Genomic DNA, 18,357 nt, shown 5'->3' on the forward strand with positions numbered 1-18,357 from the left:
TCTCCTCCTAAGCTGCTCCTGCACCCTCCTGTACAATACCCATGCTGTTAGTACCGATAAGTCTAGCATAGGCGTAAAAATTCGAAAGTGCCATTTCTTCGACATCTGATATGTATGCAGTAAAGTCCAAACAGAGAGTCCAGCAGGTCGACACCACCCATGTGCCTGTTATGGACCTTTACTACGCTGGGGCAATCAATTTCGCGAAACACCTTGGCGGAGGTAAACCAGCGCCGAGTCTTTTGGACTGGATCTCCCAACAAAGCTCGACAGAAATGTCACGGCGCGGTTGTCGTATCAACGCACACACGATAACTCTACGTCATCTATCGCGCTTGTGAGTGCCTCTGAAGCACCACTTCCTTTACATTTCAGTTCCTTTTCACTTTTCAGGCGGCTGTTTGGTAGACAATTCGCCCTCACCGTACCGATCGTCAAAATTACATCTTGTGATAGAGTGACCTGCAGCTTCAGGCTATTGAACAGATGGCAGCACGTTACCATATTTTGTATTTCAAGTTCATACTGTGCCAAATATGGCACACACCGATTTCGGTTTCTCTGCTGTAGTTGCAGGCAAAATTGAGAAAACTAGTAACTGCCTTGAATTGGCGAGGCCAAAAAATATGTCAAAATAATTTTTCTACGTTTCTGCGGTCGAACTTTTCAGAGAAAAAAAAACCAATTGCTCGTGTTTGCCCCCTCCGAGTTTCACGTCGCATCCCAAAATCTACTTCACCTCTGTTTTGCGTATCACTCAAGAGATGGCAGCACTTGCCCATAATAAGTGCGCATAACTACGAGATTTACTCTGACAGTATCACATTCTCAACTGGGAATCTCACACACGCGAAAAAGAATGGTAACCGGTATGTGCCAAATATGGGACGCCATGCAATAGAGGGTTAAAAGCGACGCTTTCCGCTACTCTTTCTATGTTCGTACTATAAGAGACTGGAATACTCTACCACCTGACACTGTCTGTATTTGTTCAAATGATGATTTCTTCCATGCTTTATGAGTGTAATTCTGAGTGTTCACTTATATGAGTTGTACCCTCCTTGCTGTAATGCCTGAATGGCGAAGCAGGTACCCAATAAATAAAATGAATAAATAAAGAAATGCTTCATTGTCATGATTTTGTTTATATAGTTGCACCTTGTTAAGCAGCAATTACGAGCATTATGTGAAATCATGTGTGCAAGAAATGCAATGTTGAAGCAACTCTTGAGTTTAAACAAAGCAGTAGTAAGCATGAGTGTCTGCTATTTAAAGAAATCCTGCTCCAATAAGTGCTTGACATGTCTCGTTTGTTGCTATACGTTTCAATATGTGCTATACAGATTGCTGACGACATTTCAGTTGCTGTGTAACTCATGCTGCTCTTGCGTGTCACATATGAACAGACATCTTCAGCTTTGGAACAATGCATACTGCACAGTAAAATAGGCATTGCAAAGCAATATTCAACAATGCAAGATTGGTTGCCATTCACCTTGGAAATAACCTTTATTTAAAGAAAATTCCCTGGCGAGACAATATTCAAAAGCACAGTGAACAAAGCAAAGGAGTAACATAATGGCACATGGTTATTTGTCACTGCATGTGTATCTGTCATGCTCAACATAGACAAATCATGTGCTTTTCACTACTGCAGTATGCAGCATACTATGATTAGCCACATGTGAGCACACGCAATGTGTTATGTTGAAGTGCACGGCCTATTTACTTTCATGAAAATAAAAATAAAACATGTTACACCAGCACATGTCTCCGCCTCATTTGCCAGCGAATGCGCCGGCGCACACTTTGCAGGTAGGCAATGCGCAAATTTCTGGGCAGCCGGAACACACCAACTATGGATTCACGCACCGCACGGCCTCTTTGAAACAAAGCTCGAGAAGGCTGTACAGGGTGCGCCTGCGGTGGCACCTGTACTTGAAGCGGCACTTGTGCCTGGGCTGGCTCCTGTGCGCTGTCGTCATGTGCACCGTCGTCATCTGGGTCGTCTGGCAGAGGCACGCCTGCTGCAAGGCAGAGGTTATGCAGCGCTGCACAAGCTGCAACAATAGTGGCTGCTTTCTGAGGCGAGTAGTGGAGCACCCGATACCTCTGCAGGCATCGGAAGCGGCTCTTGACGACTCCTATGCACCGCTCAACGGCATTTCGCATTGATGCGTGTGCCTCATTATAGCGCCCCTCTGCCGTGAGGCGATTTGGGTGACCAGGCACAGGAGTCATGATCCATGGCTCTAGCGGGTACCCAGAGTCCCCTGTAAAGTGTTGCACGTCAGTGAACGAACGTGGATACATTAAGGCACAATGCAAGAACACAGTCTACGCCAGGGCCCTTTTACAACAGCAGCGGGTCTTGGATTTATTGTTGCAATATCTATCGAACATTGACCTTCCCAGAAAGTTGTAAAGAAAGTTCGACTCATTTTAAAGAAAAGCCCAATTTCACCTGTTGTCTCGGCTGCAAATCTCATTCTCGGGTTAAGTTGGACATGTAATATTTATTTCATACTCGTGGTTTTCTGCTCCGCTCATCCCATTTGCTTCTCCCTAAATGTACATCCTCCACTAAAGCTAATTAGCTCTTCTCTCTTCAGAAGTGTTATTTTATAAAACACTTCTAAGGTCTACTCTCGAATATGCTGACAGTATCTGGGATCCTTACTCTACCTTTCGTACCTCTTCTCGTGAAGGTACCCGAACTCGAGCTACCCGTTTGATCCTTTCTAATCACTCCAGCACCACATGTCGCTGCAACAAAAAAAAATTGCAGACATTGTGACACAAAGAGAAATAGCGCAACTTGCACTATTCTACAATATATACTACACCGATCACTAACGTCGATGCCGAAAGTTTCACGCACACGCTTATTCCTTCGTTCCAAGGACAGTGACCAGGAACCAGCTACCCGAGTCCATTGTCACCAACCCTTTTCCATCATACTTGAAAACTGCCATTTCGACGTGTTCTGTAGAATTACACCCCTGCCTGTAACGCTCCACGTGGCATTCAGTGTATTGAAATTAATAAGTAAATAAACAGAATAACATGTCAGCTGTTGTATACATGCTGGTAAAAATATCTGCCTTCTAAGAGAGACATGTTTCTCTCGATAGTCGCTGCAGGTTCATTAGGTACTGCTGCATTCACAACACATTTCTAGCAAATCACGCTTTCTTAAAGCTTGCTAGGATGCAAAACTATTTGACTGTGTATGTTTTACATGTGGAAGAAGCACTGCTACTTTAGGCGCACTTACCAAGCAAGACTTCTCCATGAAGTAACAGGCCACGAGTGAGGCGGCGGCGAAATGCAGAATGCCTCCAAACGAAATAATCGTGGCACGATCCCGGAAACCGTGGGTCAATTGCCAGGATATTCAGCTTTGCATCACACACCTCGTAAGGGAAAGCAAAGAGAAGGTGTCAATGCCACTGCAACAAATATCTGGCACAAACTTTTGCTTACAACACTACTTGCCAATCAGTTACTGTTCAGTCAGCCAACACAATTACAGAAAAGGAGATATCAACATACGCAGTAGGCAGTTGAACTAATCATCAGCATGATAACAATGTCATCTTAACCTACAAATGCAATGTTGGCATGTGTACATGTGCTCATGTATGGCGTGCGGTCACAACACAATGTGCAAAATAATTCCTTTGGTTTCTTCCGTCCATATTGTACAAGATTCTGCTAGAGAGTGCCACCTGCGTTTTTTTCTTGTTTTTCCAGACAAAGTGCCTATTCCAAGCGAAAGAACGCGGAAGTGGCAGCATGTGCCGTATTAACAGCTAGAGCAAATGGGTGTCCACACATTCTCATTCTCCCTCACACCATTTTCATTGATGGGATGCTCCTTTTCACGTTTACAGTCTGTTGGCCACAATGCTTTAGTTTTACGTCGAATAAGAATCACAAGGGCTCGTCTTCTGTTAGGATCGCTCGCAGACGACGACTCCCTTCACTGCTACGGCGTCTATTCCGGTTTAAGTCGCGCGTAATGTGTTTACATTGTAGCATCGAAAAGGCTATTCAACTGTGATTAGCGAGCACTGAAAAAGTGCGGCCGGGTTCTATTGCCAAGATCAAAGTCGTCATTACACATACAACACAAACGCTACTTTCTCGAATAGGAACGCAAGTATTGCCGGCAATTGATGAAAAATAACGAAACGAAGTTTTTTACAACGTGCACTCGCGCAATCACATATCGAAAATATTTGTCAATGAACAATACTCACGATCATGCAGTTGAGGGCGTAATACCCTTTACGGCTCCAGTACGATTCCGTTTCGCCGGGGCCGAGCTTCTTAGGGCGAACGATGGCTATCAGACTCCCGTCCACACATCCTAGAACTCCTGGAATTTTTCCACGGCTAAGAAAGCCTTCCTTGACCGCGGCTTTCTGTTGCGCCGTGGATGGGAATCTAACCCATCCTTTTTCTTTGCCCACAACCGTAATGGCCTTGGCGACGGCTGTAATGATCCGGCTGACCGAAGGCTGCGACAGTGCACTGTTGAAAGCTCCCGGTGGCAAAAAAACCGCAGCGCGCACAGCACTTTCATCGTAGTGTCGACACCACGAAATCTTTGAGGTCCGAGATGTCCTTCCAGCTCATCGCAAAGACGTCACACTATGTCTTTGGAGAGCCTAAAATGCCTTCGAAACTCTTCTTTGGCCATGCCGAACGCGTCGCGTCGTTGCCTCTCGTCGCGTCGTTGTCTTTCGGCACTCGCCAGCAACACTACCAAAGGAGCCGCCATTGCCGTCTCTGTCTCGTCTCGTCTAGGTGCCGGCTCGTCAGCTGGCGCGAGATTAGCCGGCAGCCACGGTTGCCCTAGCAACCCTCGACATCATGCTCGCCCCCGCGCGCGACCCTCGAGAGAACCACTTCTCCGCGGTTCCTCTCCTAGCAGGGAACCGGTTCCTTTCCAGAAGATTGGCAACCTGTGTGACGTCATCAAAATTTGTCGTCCCGCCCACCAGGGATGACGACAACGAAGCGTCGACCAATGGCAACAGTCAAAAGGAACCGGTTCCAAAAGGAACCGCTACAGAATACGGCCCCAGCTTCTAACACACTCGCTGATAGCGTTTGTAGACTGTCCAACATTAGACGAGAAATTTGCAGAAATCCAAAACATTTAATGTCTGATGATATCTCAAGTTACATGTAAAGCTATAACTTGCTGGAACTCGAGTATACTGTGGTGAATTGGCTTGAATATGCTGCGCTGTCCGGGTGCCCTTTTGGAGTATCACGTCTGTGAGAGTGCGCGCCTATGCGGTTTTGGTTTTCGCCCTAATTTGTTTTACCATAACGAGTTACCAACTAGCCACGCAGCGAATTTCTTAAGAAAGGACATATTCCCCAAAGACGTGCCCTACGAGGCTTCTCAGTACCTTTAGATCGTTTAGAGGACGCACAGAGTAGTGCATCACAGACGCATAACTTGCCGCAGTGACATCTGCGAGGCGGTGTTCTGCACACATTGGAGAGATTCCACATGCAGCATCTCCATTCAAAAACCGTCAATGCCAGTGCGGCTCAGCGCTCGCTTTGTATAACGAAAGAGGCATCTAGAAGTGGTTGTAGGCTTTAACCATGGCATAGATGTATGGGTAGAGGGCACTGTATATAAAGCGCACATGAATCACGCTTCAGAAGCGCCGAAATGCACACAATTTGGAAACAGGTAATAACATAGTTTGCAATAAGTGAATGACATAGAATATAGCGAAGTGCTTGCACATAGCCCGATGTTGGTACTGTGATAAAATCTTCGCTTTGTTCACAGGAGACCGAGGTTAGACTCGGTGTCCCAACTTCTTTTTTAGTGTTTCGTTATTCTTTTTCGCTTTGCGACAGTTTGTATGAAGTGGCTAAAACATCTTTAGTTACTTACACATTACAAGGAGAAGATGACAAGTGCATCCTAACTACTACTCGACGGCCAAAGATATTGGACCGTCGCGTCATGCGCTCAAGTTCATTTATTGCGCTGTTGTGTAGTACACTTATTCAGGTTTTTTTTTTCTACTTCATGCTAAAAACTGCATAAGAAACTTCCTTAGACGCATGACCCGATGGTCCCATGGATGTAGCTGTTAGGCAGTAGCCTTAAGGACGCACTGCTTACCATCAACTTGCCCTTGTCAGATGTAAGTGTCGAAAATGGTTTTTGCGACGTGAGGTAAACAGACCCTAAGAAAAAAAATAACGAGGAAGCGTCTATATTATACTGTTAAAGAACTCGAGCGGCCACCCCATAAAACAATAGGAGATTCTGCCTAAAGGCTAAGAAGGGGCAACTTCGCACCACTTTTGTACTCCTAATAATTGCCACTCACTGCAAACTGTTGAGGGACTTGCTGTACGATTTTTGTGGATTTCGGTTTCCGGAAGGACAATTCTTGCGCACTGTACCTTGTCTGTACTGTCACCTTTCGCTTAATGAAGGTCTATAGCTATTTGTAGGCGTGTTTCATTAGGAAAAAAATTTAGGAGTTATTCCACTCTCTGAAGGTTGAGCACCGAAGCTGTAGCACATCACACAGGGTTTCCCAATCGTACATGTACGTATTTTTATCATTTGGTAATTGTTGTGAAGACAGCTTTGGGATTGCTGTGAGATACACTCATTGGTTCGGCGACAACGTTAGACACAATCTTGGCCAAAGTTAAATCTATACACCACCGTTGTTGAGTAGTTGCGTAACTTGGACTGGTGTCACACTTCAAACCAAACTCTCCCAGCACTAAATGAGTGAAGTATTCCGTCTCTGGTTTTGCAATGTTCCCATTGAAGTCGCCAACGGTGATCCCAGCTGCCGTGTCGTCACGGCTAACCCATGAATAGTGCGTGGTCATGTGCTTCTCGATATCACACTTGGATGTGCCTGTAGATATACACCTGTACAGTGGATATCACAGTTCCATCTTTGGTTTGCGAGGCACAGACATCTCCACAGTCGCTGGCATTGTCCTCTTGTGTGTCGAAGTTATGGTTGAGCATACAATTCATCCTTTTCGTATATTGCAATGCCTCCTGCTCGTGAGTCCATGTGGTGTTTACAAACAATGCCAATATACCTATCGACTTGAGCAACGTATGTTGATTTATTAATTTCATTTATAATTATGTTTATTAGGGGCCCAGTGTTTGAGCCTGCTTCACCTCTACTGCAGGTCCACCCGGTAATGCACCACCGGTGCCATCGGCCCACATTTTTGCATATGGACATGACAAATACATTGGGGAGTAAAGGTACACAGCTTCGCTGTAAATGCGAGTCCTAAGCACCGCTGGAACTAATTGCCATAGAAGTGAGCTACTGCATGCACATGAATTATTGCTCATGTTTGCGCAGAGACCCACCTATAACATTCCCTACTTTAGGCGGACGAACCAACATAAAACTATAACTGTGTACAGACGCGCTCAGTATGATTTTAAACTTATTCAGAAGCACAATCGACGTCTTATACGACATCGTATACAGGCACTAGTGATCTTGAAGTTGTTACGAGCAGTCTTCATAGAGGCGTAATTAAAGCACAGTTATTCGTAGAAGCACCAACAAGGAAACGCTTGTGAGCGAGAAAGGAATCGACACGACAGATGTCACTCACACTTATTCGCGAACGAAAAATGACCGTGACTTCAAGGGTGGTGATTAGAGCTACTAACTGCGCGATGTAGAGTTACGTTTGACCATTACGGGTTTCACTATTTTTAAGCAACACGGACGTATTTGAACGAGCCATTTAAGTGGATCGATAGGGTAACTAAATTGCATTATTGTTTCATGTGCTAGATGCACACACCGTTATATTATCGCGTCGAGAGCGAAATAATGGAATGCGGTTCCCTTTTTCTGAAAGCGCGCATCAGTTCATGAGGCAGTTGATGTAACTGTGGTGAGCACATGGATATGTGGTTGTCCATTGACGTCAACAAGGAACTGCTACCCACATAGCAGGAATGTTGGCTCGAGGGAAGCACGTATTTAGCGGTTTCGCACGCTTATGGCTGGCGTATCCTAACGGGGAAAATGCCGAAACCAACGCGCTACGTCGGATGTACTTGCATAATACAGTGGCCAGAACAGTTTAAACATGGAACCCCTAAAAAAATTCGGCAGAACTTATTTCTGATGACTGCCAACGGTCATGCTCTTAGCATTGAATAAATATTGTCACGAAAAGACAAATGAAGATGCACCCGGCGTCGGCGAGACAGACAGCTATACAAGATGGCGTACGCAAAACTCAAGCCGGCGTCCTCAGCCTCTACTACTACTTCTTCTTCTTCTTCGTTATTTGGGAGAGGGAAAATACGCTCAGTTCTGCAGCCCATATGGGAGCACGGCGCAGCGTAATGGGGAATGGGGGCGGGGAAAGAAAGATGAGAGGATAGAGGGGGAAAAGGAGAGTAGGTTTCAGGCAGCAGACGTCAGCATCATCCAGGGGCGATGGCCGGCGCTCGGGCAGAGGCCTTCTTCTTCAGCGCCCAGCTCTTGCCGAGCGCGCGTTCCAGTCACTTCTTTCTCAGCACTGGCGCATTACACCTAGCGGCAAAAAGGACTGCCGGGGACGAGGAGGGCCGCTAGATAACGGGGGAACGCTGGGTCGAGACGTGGAACACACGGTGTTCAGACCCATGTTTTCAAATTCCTGTCTGACGACAGCCTGAATCATCGCAATGGTGGTTGCTGGCGGATCGGGAGGTGGCGTGGAGAAGGCTGGCAAACAGGCGGCCTCGAGTTCGCGGCGAACAATACGGGTGACGTCGTCACAGGTGGTGGTCTGACGTGGTCGACCCTCACATGTCGACGTAGCAGCAGTGTTGGGTAGGCGCGCAATGTGTTGTGAGATACGGCGGCTCTTAGCCTGTTCAAGGCGACGGCATTCTTTTGTAATGGCGTCGATAGTCGACGCGTTGCCGAAAACAAGCAAATTGAAAGCGTCGTCGGCGATGCCTTTTAGCACATGCGCCACTTTATCTGCTTCGGACATATGATCGTCAGCTTTACGGCATATAGCCAAGACGTCGAGGATGTAGGAAACGTGTGGCTCTGTAGGTGACTGAACACGAGACGCAAAAGCCTTTCTCGCGGCAGCCTTGCGCCCAATGGAGTCGCCGAACAGTTCCCGTAGTTTTTCTTTGAAACTGTCCCAACTGGTTGTTTCGTCATCATGTGTTTGATGCCACACGCGTGGGGTGCCGCCGAGATAAAAGATGACATTTGCGAGCATAATCGTTGGGTCCCACCTGTTATTAGCGCTGGCATGTTCATAGAGCTTGATCCAGTCGTCGACATCCTGTCCCTCCAGGCCAGAGAACACACCTGGGTCACGATGTGGGGCAACCGTGACGATTGGAGCAGTCGGACAAGCCGAAGCCGTTGCAGAGGCGGGCTCGTCACCGGGAGGCATGGTGACAAGCTCGGTGTGCCGACCACTTCGGAGTTCCGTGGTGAGGACGGGGATCGCTGACCTCCACCAGAAATGTTACGTGTGGAAAGACGCAGACGAGAGATGCTATTTACACGCTATTTACACTGGAGCCACGCAGCCAGGCTGACACTCGTTGTTGTTGTTGTTGTAACCTGTGGCACGTGTGGCTCCTACCCACGATGGGGGATTGGCCAAGAATTGGCTGGATTATGCCAAAATTATATAGAGCATAAATTTCCTAATATCTATTGGACTAGCATTGAATAGGATTGAATTGCCGGCTAAAATAAAATCAGGAAGGTGCTGTTGAATGAGTAATAATTAATTTAAAGGTAATAAAAAAATAGAATTTAGCAGGGCATTCGTTTAGATTCTGTAAGGAATGTTTGGACAGCGAAGCATGCATCCCTGTGGCTGAATCCCAAAGTGGACGCTCCGAACGAAAGAATTGCAGGTTCTGTCAAGTCCAGGCCAATTCTTCGAAAATGTATCTCCAACAATCTTTTTCTTAACGCAGCAAAGCGGCGACAAGATAGAAGAAAGTGCTGTATCGTCTCCTCCTCCTCACAAAAAGAACAGAGGGGAGAGGGAACCAAACCCAACCTGTGTAAATAGAAATTTAGGGAGGGAATGCGGCAGCGTAATTTGGTGAGGCAGACCTCAAGCATCTTTGTGTAACAAGATTCGCTATGCCAGGGAAATACCAGGTGTTTATACTCTGGAGAAGCTGTCAAATGTTGGTTTGATAAGGCTAATGTAATTGATCTCATGCAAAATCTCGCCGCCGTTATCTGTGCTGTCACTGGTAGAATAGGAAGAACAGGGCAGGATAGTGATGCATGTGCCAGTGAATGGGCAGTTTAATTAAAAAACAAACCTTTATGACCATTCACCCAAATCAAATGAATACATTGCACATGGGCAGGAACTAGTAAGTGGAAGAGTTTTAGCATGGGTGACTCATTAGTAGCGGTAAGGCAAGAGCATACAGAAAGGGAGTCAGTAAAAAAAAAATTAAATTATGGGGTTTTACGTGCCAAAACCACTTTCTGATTGTGAGGCACGCCGTAGTGGAGGACTCCGGAAATTTCGACCGCCTGGGGTTCTTTAACGTGCACCTAAATCTAAGTACACGGGTGTTTTCGCATTTCGCCCCCATCGAAATGCGGCCGCCGCGGCTGGGATTCGATCCCGCGACCTTGTGCTCAGCAGCCCAACACCATAGCCACTGAGCAACCACGGCGGGTAGAGGGAGTCAGTAAGAATAGCAGCCGTTGTAACCATTTGGTCTAATTTACGTAAAGCTAGGATTACTGCTAACAACTCGGCCAGAAAAATAGGCACAAAATCAGGCAGTCTTAAAGAAAAAGACCAGTCGAGCGCAGGAAAAAATATTCCAATGCCAGCTTTTTCCTCACACTGTGAGGCATCTGTTGCAAAGATAATGTTTGTTTCTAGGGTGCTTATGTGGTCTTGCAACATGGAGTTTAAGATGCCGTAAGGGAGTAGTTTCGCGTGGTTCGGGAAAATGTCGTCGAACCTGATCTCTGGGTAATTTGAATGCGTATTATTAGGAAGCACATCATGAATTTGCACATTTAGTGGTTCAAGTAATGTTTGCACAAATATAATCTGTGGTCTATGAAACCTGGGCCAATGAACAGAAAAAAATAATTCTGGATCGGAGATGAAAATAATATGAGGACGGCTTAATGGTGATTCATATAGCCTTAAGAAGGTCTGAACGGTCAGAAGGTGAAATCGGCATAATATGGGTGAGATTCTTGCTTCCATGTATAATACGGCATTTGCAACGTATTTTGGAAGGCCTAAGCACAGACGTAGTGCCTCTCGTTCTAACAAAACTAGCGGCCGAAGCTTGAATGATGGAACACCTGAGAATAAAACACATCCAAATTCTAACACCGGACGAACGTACATATTATATACCATCAAGAGGGATTTTCTGCGCATACCTGTTCTTCGATTGCTTAACTTGCGCAGAATGCCCATTGTACGAGCTCCTTTTGTCGCAATATATTCAATATGTGGCCGCCAGTTAAGATTTCCGTTGTAAATAACTCCAAGGTACTTTAGTGACTCTACTTGTGGGATATCTTCGATATGGTAGTTCAGCGATATGTATACTGGGTCTTTAACTGAAAAAACAAGTATAGCACACTTATTAGCATTCAGGTTTAAGTGTAAGCTATCCAGCCAGTGTTCCAGCTCCCTAAGATACGACTGCAAAATTTCGTAAAGAGAGTATATGTCACTAGCCGTACCAAAAAAGGCAATGTAATCAGCATAAACGCAGGTACTGACTCCTGGGTGAACGGGGACTCTGCTCAGTAAAATATTATATAATACTGGTGAGAGTACCGATCCCTGAGGCACACCTCTTGTTTTCTTATGTTTTCTAGAAGAATAGCCGCTTCGAACACAATAGAATTACCTGTCTTTTAAAAATTCATGCACCCATGCTACAATATAGCCTGGAAAACAATGGCTCTGTAACCGATTTGTTAAAATTGTGTGTTCAATGCTGTCATAGGCTTTACATATATCTAAGATAACTAAAGCCGCGTATTGCCTTTTCTGTCTGGCGATGTTAATTCGACTTTCAAGGTTACATGCGCGTGCCATATTGAATAGCCAGATCGAAATCCAATTTGGCAAGGACTCAACAATTGATTCTCGACAATAAACTCTATTATGTGTCCGAGGAGCACTCTTTCAATAAGTTTCACTGTGTTAGATGTCAACGCAATTGGTCTGATGTTGTCGATAGTGTACCCTGCCCCTTGCTTTTTAAGTAACGGAATAATTTTGGCGATCTTCCATTCTTGTGGAATCCATGCATTGCTCACAGAGTAGTTTACCAAGTTCAGAAGCTCACGTGGACCTTCTTGAAAGAAAATTTTTAACATTGCATTTGTTATTCCGTCCGGGCCAGGCGCTGTAGTTGGCAACCGTAACATAACTTGTGCTACTTCCGAATAGGATATCGCTTTGTAGTCCGATAATGCAGGAGTAAAAACAGAAGCTTGAAGGCGCGTTGCGAACCGGCTCTCCAATCCTCTAGCCAATAGCTCTAAGGACTCCTGCATTTCCTGTGAGGTATAGACGATTGAGTCTACATTAACGCTCATTGGGAGTCTCTTTCTAAACCGAAGATAATTAAATAAAGCACGTTTGTTTTTGGATTTAGACAGATAATCAAAATGGTTTTTATCGTACTCATCTTTTGCGTGTTTAATAGCACGTTTGAAGGTTGCCGAAATAAATTGATAATCTCTCCAATTTTGTGGGATCTGATTATGTAGTAGTTTTTTCCAAGCGGCTTTCCTTCTTCGGTAAACTCGTGTGCACTCACTGTTCCACCAAGGACTAGATGGGGAACGCTTAGCGGTCTGAATTACAAATTCAGACTTTTGTCGGGACATCTGTAACGCTGAACAAATATTTAAGCCAATTTCTTCGTTATTACTATTAGTTAATGATGCAATGGTGGAGCGCAAGCAGTCTTTAAATTTTTCGCAATTCACAAATATTTTGCCGTGTCGATCAACTGATCTTAAAGGGCATGCAATTTCAAAGTATACCGGAAGATGATCACTGTTTGTACCGAAATCAATCGTAGTCCAAGATGTCACGGCGACGCTTGTGCTATAAAACGTCTAATCTAACACTGAGCGAGATTGCCCACGGATAAAAGTAGGTCGTCTGACATTAAGGCATGAATGATTTTTATCTATGATCCAGTCCCATAAACGTGTCCCACATGCATTTGTTTTGTAACCCCATGACACGTGATGCGAGTTGAAGTCACCAATAAGGACGACTTCATTTTTGCAGCTGGCAAGCGCACTATCCAATTGGTATGTACTGTGTACACCCGCAGGGAAATAATCATCTATAATAGAAAATGAACGGTAGCCTGGGATGCTAAAGTTCACTGCCAAAATTTCACATTCTGGAGACATTAAACTGAAAGCTATTTTCGCCTTATGACAGAATTTAGATGATAACAAAATCATTAAACGACCTCCTAGTGAAAGGCGATCTAATCGAAAAGATCGAAAATCTTTAAAATGAAAATTTTTCTCAGGAGTAAGCCAGGTTTCTTGTAAGATTATGACGTCAGGATTAAGTTCAGTTGTTAAGTAATTTAAGTCTGTTGAAACAGAGAACAAGGAACGACAGTTCCACTGTAGCACGTTTAAAAAAGCTATGGTGATGATCTAATTAATATTCAGCGACTACCGTCGCGATGAACTTTCTTGGATGCCAGAATGAGAGATAGGATTACCCTTTTTGTTTTTGGTATAAGGACAAGAAGTACTTACTGGAGACCCAGTTCGCTTTTGCGGCCTGATATCATGACCTGTTTCCATGTCGACCTGCGAGTCTGACTGACGCGAAGAACAAGGATCGGATCCTACAAATGTTGGGTCCGATGTGGTACTCGGCGCTAGGACTGAACTGGCTACCTGTTCTGCAGCACAAACAATCGATTTGGTGATTGGTGTGGCAGCTGTTTCCACCAGCTGTGCCATCTGCGCAGTAAACACTTGTGAAATACATTCGGTAACACTTGTGACAATATGTTGCATAGCCTTTGTCATTGCTTTTTCTACTGCTGATTCAATAAGTTTAGGCAAGTTGTCTTCATGGAAAGTAGATTGCCTCGCAGTGACGCCAGCGTATCCAAAGGCTCTTTCCTTGACGACTGCAATAGCTTCTCGTCGCGAACATCGTCGCCTGATAATTATCTCTAGTAACTGTATTTCGTTAGCTCTAGCCGAGCAGCTTCCATAGTCAGCCGCATGGTTTCCTCCACCTAGGCAGCACGTCTCGGTTTCAGCTCTGCATTCATTGGGGGAATGATCGGCACCACAGGCGCGACAGCGTCCGTTTGATTTGCAGCCTCCTGCACTATGGCCACAACGCCAACAGTTCCGACACTGAAGTGGACGGGAAGCGAGAGGTTCCACTCTAAAAATAAGTGGCCACACTTTTAGTTCAGATGGGCAGGACATGCCAGCAAACGTAGTAATGACCGATTCTGTGGCAAGTTTTTACCCGTTTACGAGTCGGTTACATCGGTATACAGCTATGACGCCAGCATCAGACAGTTTCTCCAGAGTCTCAGTTGGGCTCAATCGAGAGTCTACGCCCCGGACAATGCCTTTAGTGCATGCTAGGTGAGGAGGAATCAACGCACTCACCGGGACAGATGCGAAAGTCTTACACTTTAAGAGGTCTGCCACACAGGTCGAATCTGATGACCTACAGACTATCCCACCTCTTCCAAATTGCCGGACATCGCTTATCATCTGGAAATGATGCGTCATGGCTTGGAGCTCGGCCTGAACAGCTTGTGGGTTGTTCAGCCGGATGAATCCACCGTTCGAGGGCACCAGCGCGACAAGGATGCTGCTAACACCGCTGCGGAAGAAAGATTGCAAAGGCAAATCATCAGGAGAAAGGGAGGCTGACCAAGGGCTGGGCCCTTGCCCAGAAGAGTTTTTAGACATCAGTGCTGATTGAATCACGAAATAAGTCCTACAAAAATTAGATAAGTGAGATAACTAGGTCAAATCCACCAAAAACTCAGCCAAACCACCAAGCAAGCTCCAGCTCGGGCACCCCGGGGCGGAGAACCGAACGAGTCCACGGGGCTTGTCACAGGCACCAGGACAAGACTCGAACGACAGCACCCGTAACAGGCTGAAGACCCGAGAGCAAACTCTACGCCTGGTAAAACTGAAGAACTTCGAACGCGAACGTTGCCACGTACTCGTGAAGTTTCTTCTTCTTTTTAAGGGTTCACTCGCTCGTGCTAAGGGCACCGACCAAATTCTTCGTCGTTCTCGCGGCGGCTCGTCTCTTGAGCATCGCTAAATCATATCGTAATAATATTTCTAAGTACCTTGTTCTTAAAAGCTGAATTGGTGATGCTGCTTGTGGTGCAAACAACAGTGTAATATACATACCTGACCACATAATGGTAAGCATATAAGGCACGAAAAGCCTTCGCCCTGCTGCAATCGTGACATTGTTTGTCCAAAAACGGGCCACACATCTGTGTATAATTTACCTTCTCCTGACAGGTGTTCCCCTTTCTGGTAGTCGAAATTCCTCGTGGTGTTCAAGTTAAAGGCAACATGACACCTCGAATAGCCAGTAATAATGATGTGCCTATTGTTACGGCGAAAAGAAAGAAGAAGGTAACACTAGAGGAAGACGAAGACTCTGGTCGTTGCGTGAGCGCCATATATATCACTTGTACATAAGTATTATTCTACACTTGTGCTCTCGAGTCCGAATCAAATACCCTCCACCCCACAACAGCCTAAATCAGCATGAAGCAACCTCTTGGAGGAGGCTGCAAACAGGAACATACCCAAATCTAAACACACTAAGCAAGATGTTTCCCACCCAGTATAGAGACATTTGCCCCTGGTGCGGCGCCAAGCCCACCTTATATCACATTAAATCGGGTTGCGTTTAGAATCAACAATTCCTTCAAATAAAAGACCCGAGTGCGGAGCAGTGGGGGAGGGTGCTCTCCAGCAGCGACCCGAAAATCCAGCATGGACTAGTAAGGCACGCTCACCGAGTAGCCACCCTCAGTGGTGCCCTGGAATAGGGGCGTCGACCCTACGTAGATGGGGAAGAAGACCGTGAAGACGGCCGACCACATCTGCCACCGCTAGTTTCTAACCAATTAGAGCAAATCAAGTTTTTCCTCCTCCTCCTCTACACTTGTGGGCCTGCTATCTTCTTGCAACATTCTGGTGGAGGTGCGGGGTACAATCGCTGTACTTCGCAGCCGACGTCATCTACCGGTCGCCACAATGGTAGATCAGCCGACACAACCGACAACGCCTCAGCATTCCGTGCCAACGCTCATCCTCGCTCATCCGCGGGACACGAGGATATTTTGTGGCACGAACAACGCCGACGTCGAGGACAAGCTTGCGATGTAACAGCGAGTCTGCGACAACAGACAGGATCTAGCATTGGCATAAGCAAACCTGATGTTCTTTATGAGAGGAACTGCGAAGCAATATACAGTACGATGCACATGGAACTGACCTAACAAGCTAGAATGTCTGCCAATAAAGAAAAATGCGGGACCTGTTTGGCAGACCTGTCGGTCTTCAGCTGGCGGGAAACAAATGACGCGTGCTGCGCTCAGACGTCAAGAGAATCCTACGTCGTGTACATATCAGATGTGCTGGTCATCTGTCACAAGGCTGATAAATATATGACCGAGGCAGACAAGATTGGATAAATACTAAAATGTATTACAGACGATGCATTTAATCTACTGATGTCTAAGGATTGTGCCATGATGGATGCAATTATAAAGGAGTGGAGGCTCTTAGAACACGTGAAGGGCCACCGCGTCGCTCAAGCTTTCGTTAAACTGCCAATACTCCGATATATTCCATCTCTCTGCTAGGTGGGCCATACGAACACCTACTAGATTTCTCCCGCTGCTCGCTCCCAGACGCAAAGCTTTCCTCTATTCCGCCGCAACCAAGCTGATTGGCGCACAACAGATGATAAACCCGCGGGTTTTATTTGTTCCGGTATTGGAAACATCGCCCGTCATTGCCGCAACAGCTGGTCGTCGCCTCATTTGTGGTCGTCTCCGAGTAACTACTACTAAGTGCCAGACAATCGCTCTTTCTCGCCCTACACACCGACTAGGAAAAACAACGCCGACAGTGCTCCACCAAGGTCCAGCCGCTCCCCGTCTCCACAAGACTGTCGGTCGCGTTCGGCTTTCATTAAGTGCTCTTCATCCTATCTTGCGAGTTCGGGATAATCGGCGGTGCAGCTATCGGACGGGAAGCTGCAACTCCGACCCGGCCCATAAATCCTCTGTTGACACTGCCTAAACATCTGTCTACCAGTAGCCCATGGATATTCCAGGTTGTCTTAGTAATGAAAGAAAGACAAATAGTGGCCCTTCTAGGCTGACGATCGTCACCTCAACAGGATAATAAAGAACGATGCTTATGCATTTCCTCGCATAGACGACGCTTCCGAATGCATTCACGGATCCCAATACTATTCATCAATTGACCTCCTTCCGGCTATTGGCAGAATACCGTAGAGATGCACCGTGAGAAAAGCACCTCAGTCACACTGGACGGTCTGTACTAATTCAATATCAAGCCTTTTCGACTATACAATGCGCCAGCTACATTCGATCGCATGATGGACTCTCATGTGCAGCTTGAAGTGGCCGACGTGCCTCAGTTACCTCGACGAGGTGATTCTGTTTTCGCCGGCCTTTGAGAGCTACCTGCGGCGCCTTACGACCATGGTCTCCGTGTTTCGCAGTACTGGCCTTCAGCTAAACTCTTCCAAGTGACATTTCGGTCACCGCTAAATTACCATGTTCTGATATACCGTAAACAAACGCTGAAATCCAACCTGCTCCATAGAAAGCTCACGCAATGCGAAATTTTCGTATACCTTTGTTCATCAAAAGATGTTCGTAGTTTTACGGACTCATGGTATTATTTCCTGCGATTCATGAAAACACTTGGCGACATCGCTCGACCTCTCACTGACCTTCGCAAGAAAGTTCTGTCTTACTCTTGGGGACCACTGCAAGAGAAAGCCTTCTTTACCCTTGATTTAGCGGTTTGCAACTTCGCCGATTTTGTCATACTTTGACCCTTCTGCGCCCACTGAAATACGAACTGAAGCCATTGGTCATGGCATCGGCGCTGTCCTCGCTCATTGTCAACAGGGCCAAGACGATGTTGTCTCTTGCGCTAGCCTCTTTCTTTCCACGCCCGAGCGAAATTACTCCATTAGTGATAGGAGATATCTCGCACTGGT

General features: G+C 46.1%; 1 long non-coding RNA gene across 1 annotated transcript; it reads right to left on the reverse strand.

Moving 5' to 3' along the window:
* Positions 1-1,484: 1,484 nt before the first annotated feature.
* On the reverse strand, positions 1,485-3,728 carry LOC140216385 (uncharacterized). The gene is made up of 2 exons (XR_011893037.1): positions 3,278-3,728; positions 1,485-2,273 (listed from the first exon to the last, which is right to left on the reverse strand). It is a non-coding gene; the product is annotated as an uncharacterized lncRNA (long non-coding RNA).
* Between the last annotated feature and the right edge of the window lie 14,629 nt (positions 3,729-18,357).

This window comes from Dermacentor andersoni, chromosome 3 (genome assembly GCF_023375885.2).
Source record: "Dermacentor andersoni chromosome 3, qqDerAnde1_hic_scaffold, whole genome shotgun sequence".
NCBI lineage: Eukaryota > Metazoa > Arthropoda > Arachnida > Ixodida > Ixodidae > Dermacentor > Dermacentor andersoni.